The sequence below is a fragment of the Callorhinus ursinus genome, unplaced genomic scaffold, assembly GCF_003265705.2.
Source record: "Callorhinus ursinus isolate GAN/ISIS: 27379988/994484 unplaced genomic scaffold, GSC_fseal_2.0 scaffold3, whole genome shotgun sequence".
Classification (NCBI taxonomy): domain Eukaryota; kingdom Metazoa; phylum Chordata; class Mammalia; order Carnivora; family Otariidae; genus Callorhinus; species Callorhinus ursinus.
The window spans coordinates 84,601,780-84,616,733 of NW_027397065.1; the positions used below are offsets into that span (position 1 = coordinate 84,601,780).

At 44.8% G+C, this 14,954-nt stretch overlaps 1 protein-coding gene across 5 annotated transcripts in view; it reads left to right on the plus strand.

Moving 5' to 3' along the window:
- CTNND2 (catenin delta 2) overlaps nt 1-14,954 on the plus strand; it is a 907,509-nt gene that overhangs the window by 818,977 nt on the left and 73,578 nt on the right. The window lies entirely within an intron of this gene.

Genomic DNA, 14,954 nt, shown 5'->3' on the forward strand with positions numbered 1-14,954 from the left:
AAGAAGCAGCATTCCAAATATTACTCAGGAAGTGATTCCTCAAAGTTTGCCTTTTTTTTTTTTAAAGATTTTATTTATTTATTTGACAGAGAGAGAGAGAGACAGCGAGAGAGGGAACACAAGCAGGGGGAGAGAGAGAAGCAGGGTTCCGGCTGAGCAGGGAGCCAGATGTGGGGCTCGATCCCAGGACCCTGGGATCGTGACCCGAGCCAAAGGCAGACACTTAATGACTGAGCCACCCGGGTGCCCCAGCTGGTCGTAATTCTTTGGCCCAGGATTGAAACACATCTTGGTCATCATCCCCTGTGTGCTGAAAATACCACTTTGCACCCACAGTGTCTCCTAGCAAAACTAGAGAACAGAGGGCTCTCAACACTGTATGGCCCACCCATCAGTTAAAGTTGCAGGGAGGCACCTGGGTGGCTCAGTGGGTTAGGCATCCAACTCTTGATCTCGGCTCACGTCATGATCTCAGGATCGTGGGATCGAACCCCAAGTCGGGCTCTGCACTGAGCCTGGAGCCAGCTTAAGATTCTCTCTCTCCCTTTCCCTTGGCCGCTCCCCTCCCTTCTCTATCTTAAAAAAATAAAGTGTGTGTGTGTGTGTGTGTTTTAGTTTCTCATCTCATGTAGATGGCTTGCATATGGCAGACCATTCTGGGATATGGGCCTCCCATTCTGGAGGGCAGCCTTCTCACGGGGCATCTTCTTTACCCGTGTTCTTGACCCTGGGGTGTCCCACCTTTGCCCAGGGAAAGAGCAGAAACTCTGGAGACCTCAGTGCAACTGGGAGGCCATGTGTTATTTTCATTCCTGGGCATGTGTAAGGCTCACTTTATTAAGTAGATTTGAGGACATTTTAGAGACATACCTTCTCTACTTTTCAAAATGTGTTTCTTCAGGCCCTGGCAGATGTTGTTTTAATTAAAACATATGCAACTTCAATTAGTATTGTAAAAAGAAGCCTGGTTTCCCGGACGAGGTGATTTATCAGAGCACTCTTTGCTGGCTGTCTTTAATAACTTGATTTCACAAGCCAAAGTCTAGGCAGCAGGAAAGGTGTGTGCTTTGGCCAAAACTTGGTGTCTTCAGATTAGGTGCCTGTTAGAGCCCCCAGAACCGAGAGCCTGATCTCGTGAACGCTGCCTTCCTTTCTGGCTGAGCCATGGGTTCTTTGTTAATTAACTTTGGGCACTTGTTGGGGGAATTTTGGCGGCTGGGTCTGGCAGATAAGAACTGCTTGGAGAGGGAGTTGTAAATAAATCGAAGAGCCAATAATTATTTTATTAAACAAGACTTAATGATTCGCCCCTTGGAAATATTCCATGTGGGGAAAAGGCAAAACTGACTGAAATTTCCAGCGGATCCAAATTTCAGAACCTCTGCTTAAAGACCTCCCAAAGAAAAGAGGAAATAAAAGCCACCTAACTTTACTCTGACTGGTTAGGTATTCATTTTATGCCTAGCCAAACAGTTTCAGAAGAGAATGTTTTCAAGAAGAGAATACATGAGAAATGAAGTGGATCCCCTCGAATACCCCCACATCTTGAGAATCTAAAAGAAGGGAAGAGGATTTTAGCAGGATAATGTTTTCAAATTGTATTTTTTCTATATGTAGATTACCGTCTTCTCCCCTATACCCCCTCCAAAAAAAAAGTTTTAATCGTGTGGAAAGAAATTGTTATTTTTGCTCTCTGACACTAAAAATGGCGGATTAGAAAATAGTTTAAGAGTTTAAAGATGAATACTCTTTTCGCCGTTTGGGCATTTGGTTGTATTTATTGCGCTGGATGTTGAAGAATTACAGAGCAGGCAAGGACAGCCATAATTGGGTGTTCTGCTAAAGGAAAAGCGTGTAGGCTGCCACCGTATTTTGAATGTGCCGTGTGGTTCTGCCCTTGAGGGCATGTAAGGCAATAAAAGGAGGAGAAAGCAGACACTGTAGTGAAGGGGCAGCCATCCCAGGAAGAAGAACACAGCAAGCCCCCTGCAAGAAGCTGAGGACCCGGGGTGCCTGGGTGGCTCAGTTGGTTAAGCGACTGCCTTCGGCTCAGGTCATTAACCATGGAGTCCCGGGATCGAGTCCCGCTTCGGGCTCCCTGCTCGGTGGGGAGTCTGCTTCTCCCTCTGACCTTCTCCCCTCTTGTGCTTTCTATTTCTCATTCTCTGTCTCTCAAATAAATAAATAAAATCTTAAAAAAATAATAAAATAAAAGCTGAGGACCCAAGAGGCAGAGGGAGGATGGAGGTGCAGCGCCTCCTAGCATCTGGGCAGTCTATGAACCGGCATAAGCAGATAGAGCAGAGTTTGCTCCTTGAGAAGCAAGCTTGAGAAGAAAAAGTTCATCTGTTCATCCTGTCAGACTAGAACCAAAGGGATGCTTGGTGAGAGGAGAGGGGAAGCAAAGAATCATTCCCAACGGCTCCTCGCCAAAATATCCTGAGTAGTTTCAAGATACTTAGTTGAAATTCAGAGATTTCTTCTCTTACAACCAGGAAAGTTTACGAAAGTTCATTTACTGTCTCTCAGAAAAGACTGGGTTTTTTGTTTTTGTTTTTGTTTTGAATTTACAACGAAATTTCCCTATTCAGTTTTGTGCATTCTAGTGTCTGAACAATGTCACATAAGATAGATGGCTTTGGAGAAGAATGATAAAGGACAAGTGGCTTGTCTCCCAAAGCAGGTAATATCCTTTGAGCCCCAAATTTCATCATCCTTGTTCTTGAATACAGGCAACTGAACTTGACACATTACCAGCCAGGATGGCGCACACATTCAGTAATGTGCTATGTGTTGCTTTTAATTAGGAGTCACTAGTATTCTAACATCAGTACGAGAGGGTATTTGATGTATAAGATAGATCAAAAGATAAAAAAAATCCCCTTGGTCTTCACGTGGAGACTTGAACAATTTAATTTGCTTGTTAGAAGGGAAAGCTGTAGCCACGAAATGGAGAGTGGTGGGGTTCAACTTTTTAACTGAATGTTAATTAACTCCACAGACCGACACCACGTAGTGTCTGCGTGAGAGGCAGGTCCATTTCAGGAGTGACCTTGTCATCCTTAAAATGTTAGTATGGGTGCGAGAGATGACCCACATCACAGGCTTGTGTCGCCGGCAGATGGTTATGGAGGGTCATGGTGTGCCAGGACCACTGGGAATACTGGGGGGGAGCGAGGCTTCACCTTGCTGCTTTGGACCAGAGTTCCCATATGCACCACGACTGGGTGACAAGTGTGCTGACGTTGTGATGCCCTCCGCCCCCCGGAAAGTCTGGGGGGCACCTGAGCCTGCCCACCCTCCTGGATCTGTGGCCTCCAGTGGGGCATAGCTGCTGTCCAGCGGAGCTCCTACCCCCAACACATTGCAGGTGTTCTGCCCTCTATGTGTGCCAGGCCACGGGCACGATCGGGAAGTTCTGCCCAAGACGGGACTCACCTTCACACCCCAGCACAAGACACCCTCACCGTGTCACGCTCTCTGGGGCTCAAAAGGATGGGCCTTCAAGTCATCATCAACCCAAACCCCAATCTTTTACTTTCCTTCCTGTTTGCAGTGCTAGAAATGGACAGAAACTTTGGAGATTGTTTTCTTCTTTTTCTTTTATCCCTGTAGACGCATCACGATGCCTTCTTTGTACTTCTTCGGGGAATTTCTTGAATTCCCCGTGTGATTCCTGTGCATCTCGCCTTTGAGTTTCACCCGTAGCCTGGCAGGTGCAGTGTACACCGTGGCTTCCTACCTGGGGCACTTTGCCCCCCTCAGCCTCCCTGTACTCTCACCCCCACACCCCTGTTCACCTTGAGCTCCGGGCAGGCACTCCAACGAAGGACTATTCAGTGTTTTCATGATGTGAATGACACAGAGTGAACTCTGCTACCTGATTTTTTTCAACAAAGCAGTTTTTATTAGGCCCCCCCGAAGTTTCCATTCCCTCTAGTGTGGGCATGTCTCTCTTCCGATCTCGCTCGACCTTTCCAGCAGCATTGGATGTATTCCTGTGCCATGGTTTCTAGGATAAAACTTTCCTAGTTTTCTTCCTTCTTCTTCGTTTCCCTTTGGCTCTTTCTCCTCCAGTCTCTCTCTCAACTCTGTCGTGGGTCAATCTTCTGTAAAGCCCAGCATATAAATTCTTTATTTCTCTTATCGTATTTTCCAATTCTAGAATTCCCATTTGGCTCTTTCCTGTAGTTTCCATTTCTCTGCTGAATTTATCCATCTTTTTCACGTATGTTGCCCATGTTTCCCCTAGATAGCTTAACACAGATATCACAGAGAAAGTTCTTGTCTGCTTATTCTACCACCTGGGTTACTTGTAGGTTTGTCTGTACTGGCTATCTTTTCTCTTAATTGTGAATCAAGTTTCCTGCTTCTTTGCACGTCTGTGGTTTGTTACTTATGCCAGACATTGTGTGTTAAAGTTTTTTAGAATTGACTGAGGTAGATAATACCTCCAAAACAAAGAACACCCCATTTCTTCTATCAGGTTTCTAAGGTGGAGGGCTGAGTTGATCTGATACATATTTTAGCCATATCTGGCTTTAAATTCAGCTTAGTTGCAGCTTTTAGTTAAATTCAGTTTTCACCACTGAGTTCAAGTGTTTCAAGATGTGATCGGTATTTAACCTGTAGGCTCAGCTAGTAAGCTGAGCACCTGCAGATCCCAGACAGTTCTCTCTAGTGTTATGGCCCTGACATCAGTTTTCTGAATCAAAGGATCTCTCTGTCTCTACCCCTCCCATGCCTCGTTCCCTCTTCCCCCCCCCCCCCCCCCCCCCTTTCCCCCTCCCCCCCCCCCCCCCGCTTTCTGCTATAAAGCTCAGCTGCCAGCGATTTGGATCATTGCATTACCTACATTTTTCAGAGCATTTTACGCTCACTTTCTCTATTTCCATGCTTGCTCTTCCTAAGTTCATACCTTTCCTTCCAGCTGGGCACACCCCCTACGGTTCCCACTCTCTCCAACTCCGTCCCTTCAGCTCTTCCCCACCCCTGCTCTTTCACTCTTCCCCTCCTTTCCCATCTTCCAAGACAAATTCCGCTTCCCCCGCCATCCTTCACAAAACTTCCCTGAGAACTCTAGGTTTAATTTCTTTTGCCCCGCTGGTACTCTTTCATGGTTATCTGGGCCGCCCCCGAATTTAGCACATAAGGAGTCAGTGTGCAAGATCCGTAGCAATGCATAACGTGTCCAGTGAAGTTGGGTAACCTCCTTGGCCAAGCCGATAGCTTTTTAGAAAGAAGAACGTCTTTCTTTATTTTCTCCTTCAGTGCTTCTTTTGAAAGCCCAGACAATGCCTAGCGTTGTGTAAATGGGATGGCAGTCACAGGTAGGTGTTACATCGTTCCTGTTCTTTAACAGTAGGAGCTCTAGGGCAGTGTGGACAGTATCTTCCTTGTTTGCTGCTACCACCTGCAGAACAGGGCTATTTTGGCATCTAGTAGATACTAAGTTTTATTTAAATGAATAATAGGTTGAAGTCATATGTTGTGGTTTCATAAACCAAATTCCCATGGTCATGTGTAGACTTTCCTAATTATTCAAAATTGGTTTGTAGTTTTAACCTATACCACAGCATCTTTGACAATTGAGACCTACCCACCCTCATCTTTGTTCCTTACCTTGAACATACCAGCGCTACCACACCCCTAAAAAGAGAGCTACATGCCTTATTTTTATTGTGTAAACCAAAGCAGACGAGAAGCACTTTGTTAGATCGTGGTTCTTAATCTCAGTTGCACGCTGGAATCACCCGAACCCATCCCCAGAGATGCTCAAGTATTAAGACTGATTGTGAGGCTTCCTGGGGCATTATCATAGATAGCCAAGGTTGAGAACCACTCTCTAGAGCTCGGTAAGACCCATTATAAATAAAGCAGCCCACTGACCTCCTGCAAAGCTGTCTTCTTTCAGTTTTGAAATATTTTATTATGGTGAGTCTAACCCTAAGCGTTTTTCTCCAAGGCATCCCATTTCTTTGATTGGAACACAGAATTTTTCTCTAGAAATTATTCTGTTCTGTTCTTTTCCCTACAATACTGTGTGCCATGAATAATGGCTTTGAAATAGCCAGTTTCCGGTAACATCGCCACTAATGGCATTGGTATCTAGAGTCAAACAAATCATAGGAGCATCCAGTGGCTATTATGACTCCCTTGTTTTAGTATGATTTTTCACACCACACCTAGATGAACATATCATGAACTTCTCCGGCTTGGCAAAGTGTTCTAACTTTACCTTTTCACTTAATAAAGCTTTTTATGTTTAAAGACAGATGTAATCAAGAGGAGGAGTGTAAAGAGCTGTTGAAAATTTCACATGCAAGGGTAACACTGACAACAGAGGTCAGTACTTAGACGACCACAGGGAGTGTCTCAAATCTTCTGATGGGTGGAGGTGCCCGGGTGGCACAGTGGGCTAAGCCTCCGACTCTTGGCTTTGGCTCAGGTCATGATCTCAGGGTCATGAGATCAAGCCCCATATTGGGCTCCGTGCTGAGTGTGGAGCCTCCTTGAGATTCCCTCTCTCCCTCTCCCCATCCCCCCACCCTTGCACGCTCTCTCTTTAAAAAAAAAAAAAATTCTTGTGACAGGGGGCAGGGTTTTCCCTTGATGTCACCCTCGCTCACTCAGGGTGTCCAAGCTCCCCACGCTCTGGGCACCTGCATGCTTCTGGCATGGTTAGCTGGGAGGACTGAAGGTGCTGAGCCGCTCCCTAGCACCCCCTGCCCTCAGCTCCAGTCTTAGCTAATCTTTGGAACCTGAAACCCTGATCCTTCAAGCGGCATCCAGATGTTCCCTCTCCTACTTAGGTCTGTGGCCTCTGAGATTGTGTTTGCCTCTGTGTGTAGGTTGAGAAAGAAAAAAAAAAATGCCCTCAGGGTACCTGTTAACAAGCAAAGGAGAAGAAAAATAAACAGAAAATATACAAATTCATATTTTGAGATGTAGCCCTGCCTCACAACCATCTTTCAAAAATGCTAGGGTATCAGTATTGCCTTTTTGAGAGCGATTTTTCTTGAACTAATACTATTTATCTCTTCCCAAATATACTGTTCTTGGCTGCTACCTTACACCTTATGCCTGAATGATTTTTAAAATGTGTTCTCTGTGATATGCAGAGGGGATGCTAGGCAGTGTGTGTTTTCAGTTGCTTTTGAGTGTGTTGGTGACAGGATTTCTCAGGTGCCCCTCCATCTGGTCCCCTTCCCCACCCCTGACTAGCAGTGTACATTGTGTGCAGGGTTCTCTGGGGTTTGGTGTGGGGGCTGCATCAGCTGTGGCGAGAAGTTATGGGTTCCAAACTTTTGACCTTGCTCTTTTGGCAGGATGCTAATCTACACAACTGAGGAGTGGCAGGCAGTGGGGAGACCCAAGGAATAATTCCACTGGCCACACTATACATTCCTCAGTTGACCTGATACTCAACATCCCAGTGTGAGTGTCACTTCCCTCTGTGACACCTCACCCAAAGGAGAGGGTATTGGAATTGTATTCCCTTGTCACCAACTCGCACTGTTGGTCCAGGCTGGGGAACAAGAGGTGGTGGATAAAAAGAGGTAGGGTAGAGGATGACTGTTGGCAAGGATATTTGTTGATGATGAAAAAGAGTGTTGTTTCTAAAGCAGCATCATAGGCGGAAATGCAAAATTTTCATGTACCTACTTCCATGAGGCAGAGGGCTAGAGCTAGCTGAAAACATTTGAATTATAAAGTAGAGGGCCTCCCTTGGGTCAGTGTTTTTACACGGTAAGCCTGGGACCATGCTACCCAATTAGACAGTCAGGATCTATGAGCAACAAACAGTGAATAACAAGCACTCAGTCATTAAGTACAATGTGCAGCAAAGTGCTCGTTAAATGGGTGAGTGAGCTCACATGGGTGAACATGACTGCATCCACAGTCACTGGGCGCCCATGGGAAGGGACAGACTGACAGTCATGCTTTGCCATCTTTCCATCTTCGCTTTAGGTAGCATGTCAGCAACCCTGATTTCCAGTTTCCCACTGGCTCCGAAGGCAACCCCAGCCAAGCCTGCTGGGCTTGAGGCAGAGACAGAAGGAAGGTTTTAGGGGTCTTGGAATGAGAGCCATACCTGGAGAGCAGTGCTGGGGAAAAGAGGAAACCACGGACAAGAGACAATATTATTGGCAGTAGCAAGCACAGTGCCCCACTGGTTAACCTGTGCCCGCCTGCTCCCTGAAGCCCAGAGTAAACCGGATGTAGCACACACAGACAGCAACCCCCTAGAACCGCAGGCTAACCAGGCTAACAAATCAGCTAGTTGGTCTCACAAGGAACAAGGGGATTGAGATGTGTCCACACATCACCATAAATTTGATGAATTCATTATTTTTCTCTAAATATTCTGCTAAACTTTTTGAAACATTGCATTTCTGTGTTGCTTTGGGAAGAGATTTTAACTCACGGGACTGACAAAGCCAGGTAGACCCAGGCCTGGGGTAGGGATTCGGTCAGCTACAGGCCAGCTGCGGTCCCGTCCTCTGGGAGAGTGGACTAACGTTCCAGGAATCTCCTCCTTCATGTGAGGGGGAGCGGAGGAAGTGGGAAAGGAGGAAAAGATGTGTGGAATGGACCCGCCCATCATGGAGACCCATCTTCTGGTGACTTCCATGCTTCCTGTCATGGCTGTTTCTTCTCATCTTTCCATGGTTCTCTGCCCGTGGATGGTGGCTGGCTCCATGCTGGGTTTGTAAATCTCCAGGCTCAGGGCCTTTCACAGATTATATTTGTCACCTAGTCTTTGCTCAGTCCTTTTTTTTTTTTTTTTAAATTCAGATACCTGTGAGATTCTGTATTTGAAACACAGAAAAAAGAGAGTTCAAATATGTGCCTAAGATTAGCTCCGTAACTGGACTGAAACAAGCCGGTACTTCTACTTGGAGGGTGGAAGGGGATGCAATGGGCCCTGCCTTCCTCTTCGGCTTCCTATAAAAGCCTGGGGAAGGACCACATTCCTCTTTTCCCTGATGTCCCTGAAGTTCTCTCTCTCTCTCTCTTTCTCTCTCTCTCTCTCTCTCTCTTTTCAAAGACTATATGGGATTTTATTTAATTCTTAAATTTGGAAATTTAACAAATTATAAAAATCAATGATTCATCTTCATTCTCTCAAGTATGACTGTCATGGTCCCAGAGAAACCGTGATAAGGCTTTTGGGGACAGCCTGACAGTCCTTGGTCCCTTTAGGTTAGGAAAGAATGTTGATTTTGTTGTTGAATTGCTTAAGGAGAATTTAAGAATTTTTTTTTTTTTTTACAAAAGCCATCCACTGGTATTCATTTATTTATTTACCGTTCTTGAAATATGAAAGATTGTATTTCTTAATTGTGGGTCCCTGAAGTTCTGAAGTCCTTTTATTCTGTTTCCTAATGCCACTGGCATTTCCAGGGTCTGGTCTCCCCACACTTGCCACCCAGCCTGGTAGACTCCCTGACGGGAGGTTTGGTCCCTGGGGCCTGGAAGAGATCAGTTTATTGATAGGATCAGTGAGTTAGAAACATTACTAGAATTATCGAGAGTCAGGGGTCTGTTATTTATTTCTGCTTATGAACTTTCTAAAAAGGCTTTTGGACAACTGTTTACCTCCCTCACACTTTTAAATTTAAATTGTTGCCAAGGAAGTAGTTTTCTGGGTGACATTTTAAAAATAAAATCTATACATCCTTCTTTTAAATCCAGCTAAGAAATCTGAATACCATAGTGGTTTAATATCCACCATTACCCTTTTTAATAATATATGAGCATGTTCTTCATTAATGTTAGAAACTGTACATCATTCCTTTGCTCTTTAAACATGTGACCATTCCACATTCCTCAAGAATTTTACCCTGATTGATGTATTTTATGCTTAAAAGTTTCTCATTGATCATTCTTTCTGCAAATAATATATATAAAAATTAAAATGTATTTTTAAAAATATCTTTATGGTATTAGGTTTTAAGTTAAAATTGTCTTATGGATTAAGTTATTATAGTTATTAGCAGGATATAATTGATCAAAATAACATGTATAACAAATCTTGGTTAAAATTTTTTATACAAAAACTAAAATCGTATTGGAAATATATTACTTAGATGGATGAACCCTTTTATCTCAATCAATTCATAGAGTCAAAAATGAAGATTACTTATTGCTTGAATGAACAAGATTCAGTATCAATCATTTCTGAATTTTTTAATAGATTTAAATACTGAGAAACATCACTCACATGTATAAGGTGGAGGGAATAGAAGATCTTTCCTTATAGCACTATCACTTGACTCTTTGACCTTTTTACACATTTTAATTTCCAAAAATCTCCCCGAGATTTATCATCAGAAGTTATCTTTAATCATCTATCAAATGACAACTTGATTAGGTTCTCCTTCAATGTTGAAGGAGAATTGGAAGGAGAATTGGAAGAAAAGAATTGGAAAAGAATTGGAAGCTACCTCTTTGGGAAAAAAGGTGAGCTGCCCACAATTAGAGTTGCTTCCTTCTCAACCCAGACACTCACACTTTGCAAGCACCCTTGATCTGGACTCTGCAAATGTTGGCCACTCTAGAGGAATTTGACGTGGTTTTGTTCATGGAGAGAAGGGAGGCTATAAATGTGCGCTCGGGTGTGCTTTCAAGCAGATCAGTTTTGTTTTAACAGTGCATGGGGAAGTCAAGGGGCTGCAGATGGGTTCCCTGAAAACTCCAAATCCTGCATCCCCTTGGAAAGCCTTCACGAAACCACAGAGTGCACAGGGCCCAGTTTGGAGACCACTGCCCCACAGTGGCCTGACCCTGACAGAGCTCTAGCACTGACCTTCATGTTGTTGCCATGTGACCGGGGGTCGACGGTAGAGGGAGAAAGATGTATTTCTTGATGGGTTAGCTGTGTTTCCACAAGCTGTTTCTACACGGACCAATTTTGAGCCACAGTTCCCCAGAGGGAGCTTACCGACTTGAGAAAAGCAGCCAACTGTGGGGTGAGAAACACCAGGCAAGATTTAAGGATTACATTTGAAGCTAATTAAGACTACAGTACGAATTTTATGCTAGACCATAATTTCTTATCTACATATAAAGTATCATTATTGGGACAATGAGTAGCATATTTAAAACTTCCTAGGGACTAATTAATATGAAGAAGTCCAGCTTTCAGACTGGAAGCTTCACAGTTCTGTTCTCATACCATAAAAATCTAACATGATTGTTTAATACAGTCGCCAAGATATCGAAATAAGAAATAGCTGGATATTTCAAGAGGTTAGCATAATTTGCTCCTCGTGTATTGACTTCCAAGTGTAGAATTAATTTATCTGCTTATTCATTCATTTGACCGATAGTCGTTGAATGCCTGCTACGTGCCGATCACAATAGTACATCCATCTGCGTTTCTGCTTGGTGGGGCTTGTGGTTCTAGGGGTGGAAACAGCTTCAAAAAGAAGCTAGCAATATTTACTCTGTGCTTTGGGTGTGCGTAAACGAGTCTAAGGGATTGGAGTGTGAGGAGGAGAGGTGGTCCGGAATGCCTCTACAAGGAGGTCACCTCCGAGCAACTCCTGAGTGATGGGCAAGAGCCCAATGTTAAGGCACCTGGAAGAAGAGCTTCCTGGGCAAAAGGAAGAGCGCCACAGCAAAAAGCCTGGGGGAGCTTGGCTTGCAGTGGAAACAGTGGTGAGGTCAACGTTGTTGCAACCAGCAAATCAGACAGGGAAGGTCACAGAGGATGGTGGCGAGGGAGAGATCCCTTTAAAGTCTGGATAAAGAATCTGAAGGTTTGGACCAGGGAGGGTATGGTGGGATTTACACGGAGACTGTAGATCTTGGGAGAAAGCCAGTGGGGGCTTGAGTTCCATAGTCTGGAAAGAAGATCATGCTGTACTGCACCAGAGCTGTAGGAGAGGGCTGGGAAGAGCATTTCGAAGTTGGAGCAAATAGGATTGGAGTACAAACTAGGAATACTGATCATAAACAGGAAAAGGACAGAGGAGATCGTCTGGTAGAATCAGGAGTTTGGTTTGGGATTGCAAGTTTGAAATGTCTATTAGACATGAAAGGGAGGATGCCTCGTAGGGAGTTGGAAACATACGTTCGAAGCTCCGGACTGATATCTTAATTGGTTCATCATCAGTGATAAAAAAAAAAAAGTCACGGTCCAATTATTTCAATTTTCTAAATACAGAAACAGCTACGGGAGGCCTCATCTTAAAATAAAATGCCTAGCCACAGGTAGACAAGCATTTCTTGGCTCATTAACCAAAGATAGGTTTCTTACATGATTTCATTTTTTCCCCTTTGAATAGAGCAGACAAGAGATAATGTTCTTTCTTTGCATGAGTGCGACTGAAAAATATAAACCCACGTATGTTCCAATAATTTTAGCAGTATCTGTAGGTCATATTGTGAAGTACTTTTAAGTTTGTCTTCCTGGTTGAAGTAGAGTAAATAGCTCATCCCTATACTATAGGAGAGGTGATGGTGCCTGTTCATCTCCCCCAGGGAAAAATATACGGGTCGGAGTGAGCGTGGGGCGAGGGTCAGCTGGTTCAGACCGATGAGCACCCTGGGTTTCCAGCCGCTGGTCTAGACTCTCCTCTCGGGTATTACTTGTTTTACTTTTCTTTCCTGAGGCTCATTATTCTGCACGGTCATATTTTACTACTGAAATCTTCATCTTTCGAGTCAATTTGTGCGCGTGGAGTCAGCCCCTCTGATGGTGCTTCTGGGAATTGACAAATCCCCGTAAACAGGACTGTGTACCCATCGTGTCTTGTTCAGTTTTCCACGTCGCAGAAACTGTTTCCGGGGCTCCACACCTTGTTTATCCCAGGAATATATTCTAAGGGAAATGCTGCTAGTATATTTATAAATGCAGCAGGGGTAGCTACGTCCCCTTGGCACCATTCGCGCAAATGCTGTGGTCGTCAGCTTATCTTCCATTTTTCAGCTGTGCACAGGTCCTGGCAGGAGACTTTGTCAAAGATTGAGAGGTGACAGTGGCCTGCAGTGAGGCGAACGCTTGCAGGAGATACAAATCTAACTGATAGAGGACCATTCGAGACACCTTACGGTCAAACTCGGCTTCTTTGGCGGGAAGAAATATTTTGCTTCCTCCTTCTTCTTTTCCAGTTTCAGGGAAGGCTCCACAAAATTACAATTTCACTTCTGTTGTTCGATGTGGCTATAAATTCAGACGTAGGTGTAGATACGGTATTGGATGCAGAGAGTTCGGTGATACTTTTTCTTACAACTCGAGTACTTTTTTTCCATGCACTGGAATTTTGGTTGGCTATGGGTGGATGAGTTTCCTAACCTTATATATACCTGGATCTTTGTGTGCCACCGGAGTTTTTATAAGCAATGTGATTTTTTGGCCCAAGACACTTTTAGAGATGTACGTGGCTCACGTGCCGTGGAAAATCGTGGCGGTTCTGCCCTCATATTCCCAGCAGATTGTTCATGACTTTTCACTCACGCCGGAAACCCAGCTCTGTGGGACTGATGATCCACACAACCCACCCCGGGAAACGATCGCTATGCCACCTGCAGGCTTCCTGCTTCCTCTCATTTCCTGGCTGCTTTAGGAGTGAAGAGTCTTTCTGGTTCTGATAACCCAGACTGTCAGCCTTGGGAGAACTGTCCTACACTTAGAGACATAGCTGGAAGAGGGATGTTGGCGAAGGCATGCAGTTTTCTAGAATGCAGATGAAAGGACAGGCGTAATAATATAAATAGACACATGTCACAGCAATCTAACACAAGGCAGGGACTCCACACATGGAGATGAAGTGAAAAATGCTCAGCATGAAATCACCTTCAGAAATCTTCAGAATGATCCATGTCCTGACCTGACCCCGAAGCCTCTGAGCCTGAGCCTCTGGCTTGGAGCCTGAGCAAGAAGCATCCCTCTGTTTTCAGAGCTCCACCGGCAATTCTGATACATGGTCAAGGTTGAGCATCATATATATCATATTGTGCTAATTCTTACTAGGCCAGCCATTTCTCCTTATGAACACATACTGCCCGTTTCACTTCCTGGGCTACTTCTTACTGAGCTCTGAATTACTGTTTACAGAGAGTATTAGCACCTTCAACAGACTCAAGTCAAGTGCCATGAAGATTGTGCAGTGAAGCCATGAATTTAAATTACACAAGCAATTTGGAGGAGAAATGATATCATTCTGAAATAAGTTATGTGAACCATCCCAGGTTGCATTATACACTAAACAGAGGAATATACAACTACAGTTTTTTTTCCTGGATTTATTTAAATTCATTTATTCTCCATCTCATTGGTCAATATTTCTCTAGGAAGAGTCTAAGTCAGTTCACTCAGTGAGCATGAACTGAGCGATGACCATATTCGAGGCATCGTGCTGGGTGCTGTGATTCAGGGACAGGTGTTCATTTAGATTCCCAAAAGAAGATTCACGGATAGTCCTGAGATGTGAAGGACTTGTTCTCAGAAATGAAACCCATTGTTCACGCATCGAATTTTAATTCAAACATGTACCTAGCAAAGTAGTGGGAGACACCGACATCTCACCTCCATCGTCCAGAGTGCCAGCATGAAACTCAGTCCGTCTGAGCGGGTGCGTCTCGGACCCCATGCCACCATGTGGGCTGTGACCACAGAGCCCACTTCTCTCTGCAGCCGGGAAACCTGCTCAAACCCAACAGTATTGCCGGTTGACCTCCTGTGTCTGGCCGCGTGGCTTGTGGCCCTCCCCTGGGGTTCCTGTCACACCTCCTTAGCCACAACAATCTCACACGAGGCACAGCTTACCTTGAAAACAACCCAGTGCTTGGGGCGCCTGGGTGGCTCAGTCGTTAAGCGTCTGCCTTCGGCTCAGGTCATGATCCCCGGGTCCTGGGATCGAGCCCCGCATCGGGCTCCCTGCTCCGCGGGAAGCCGGCTTCTCTCTCTCCCACTCCCCCTGCTTGTGTTCCCTCTCTCGCTG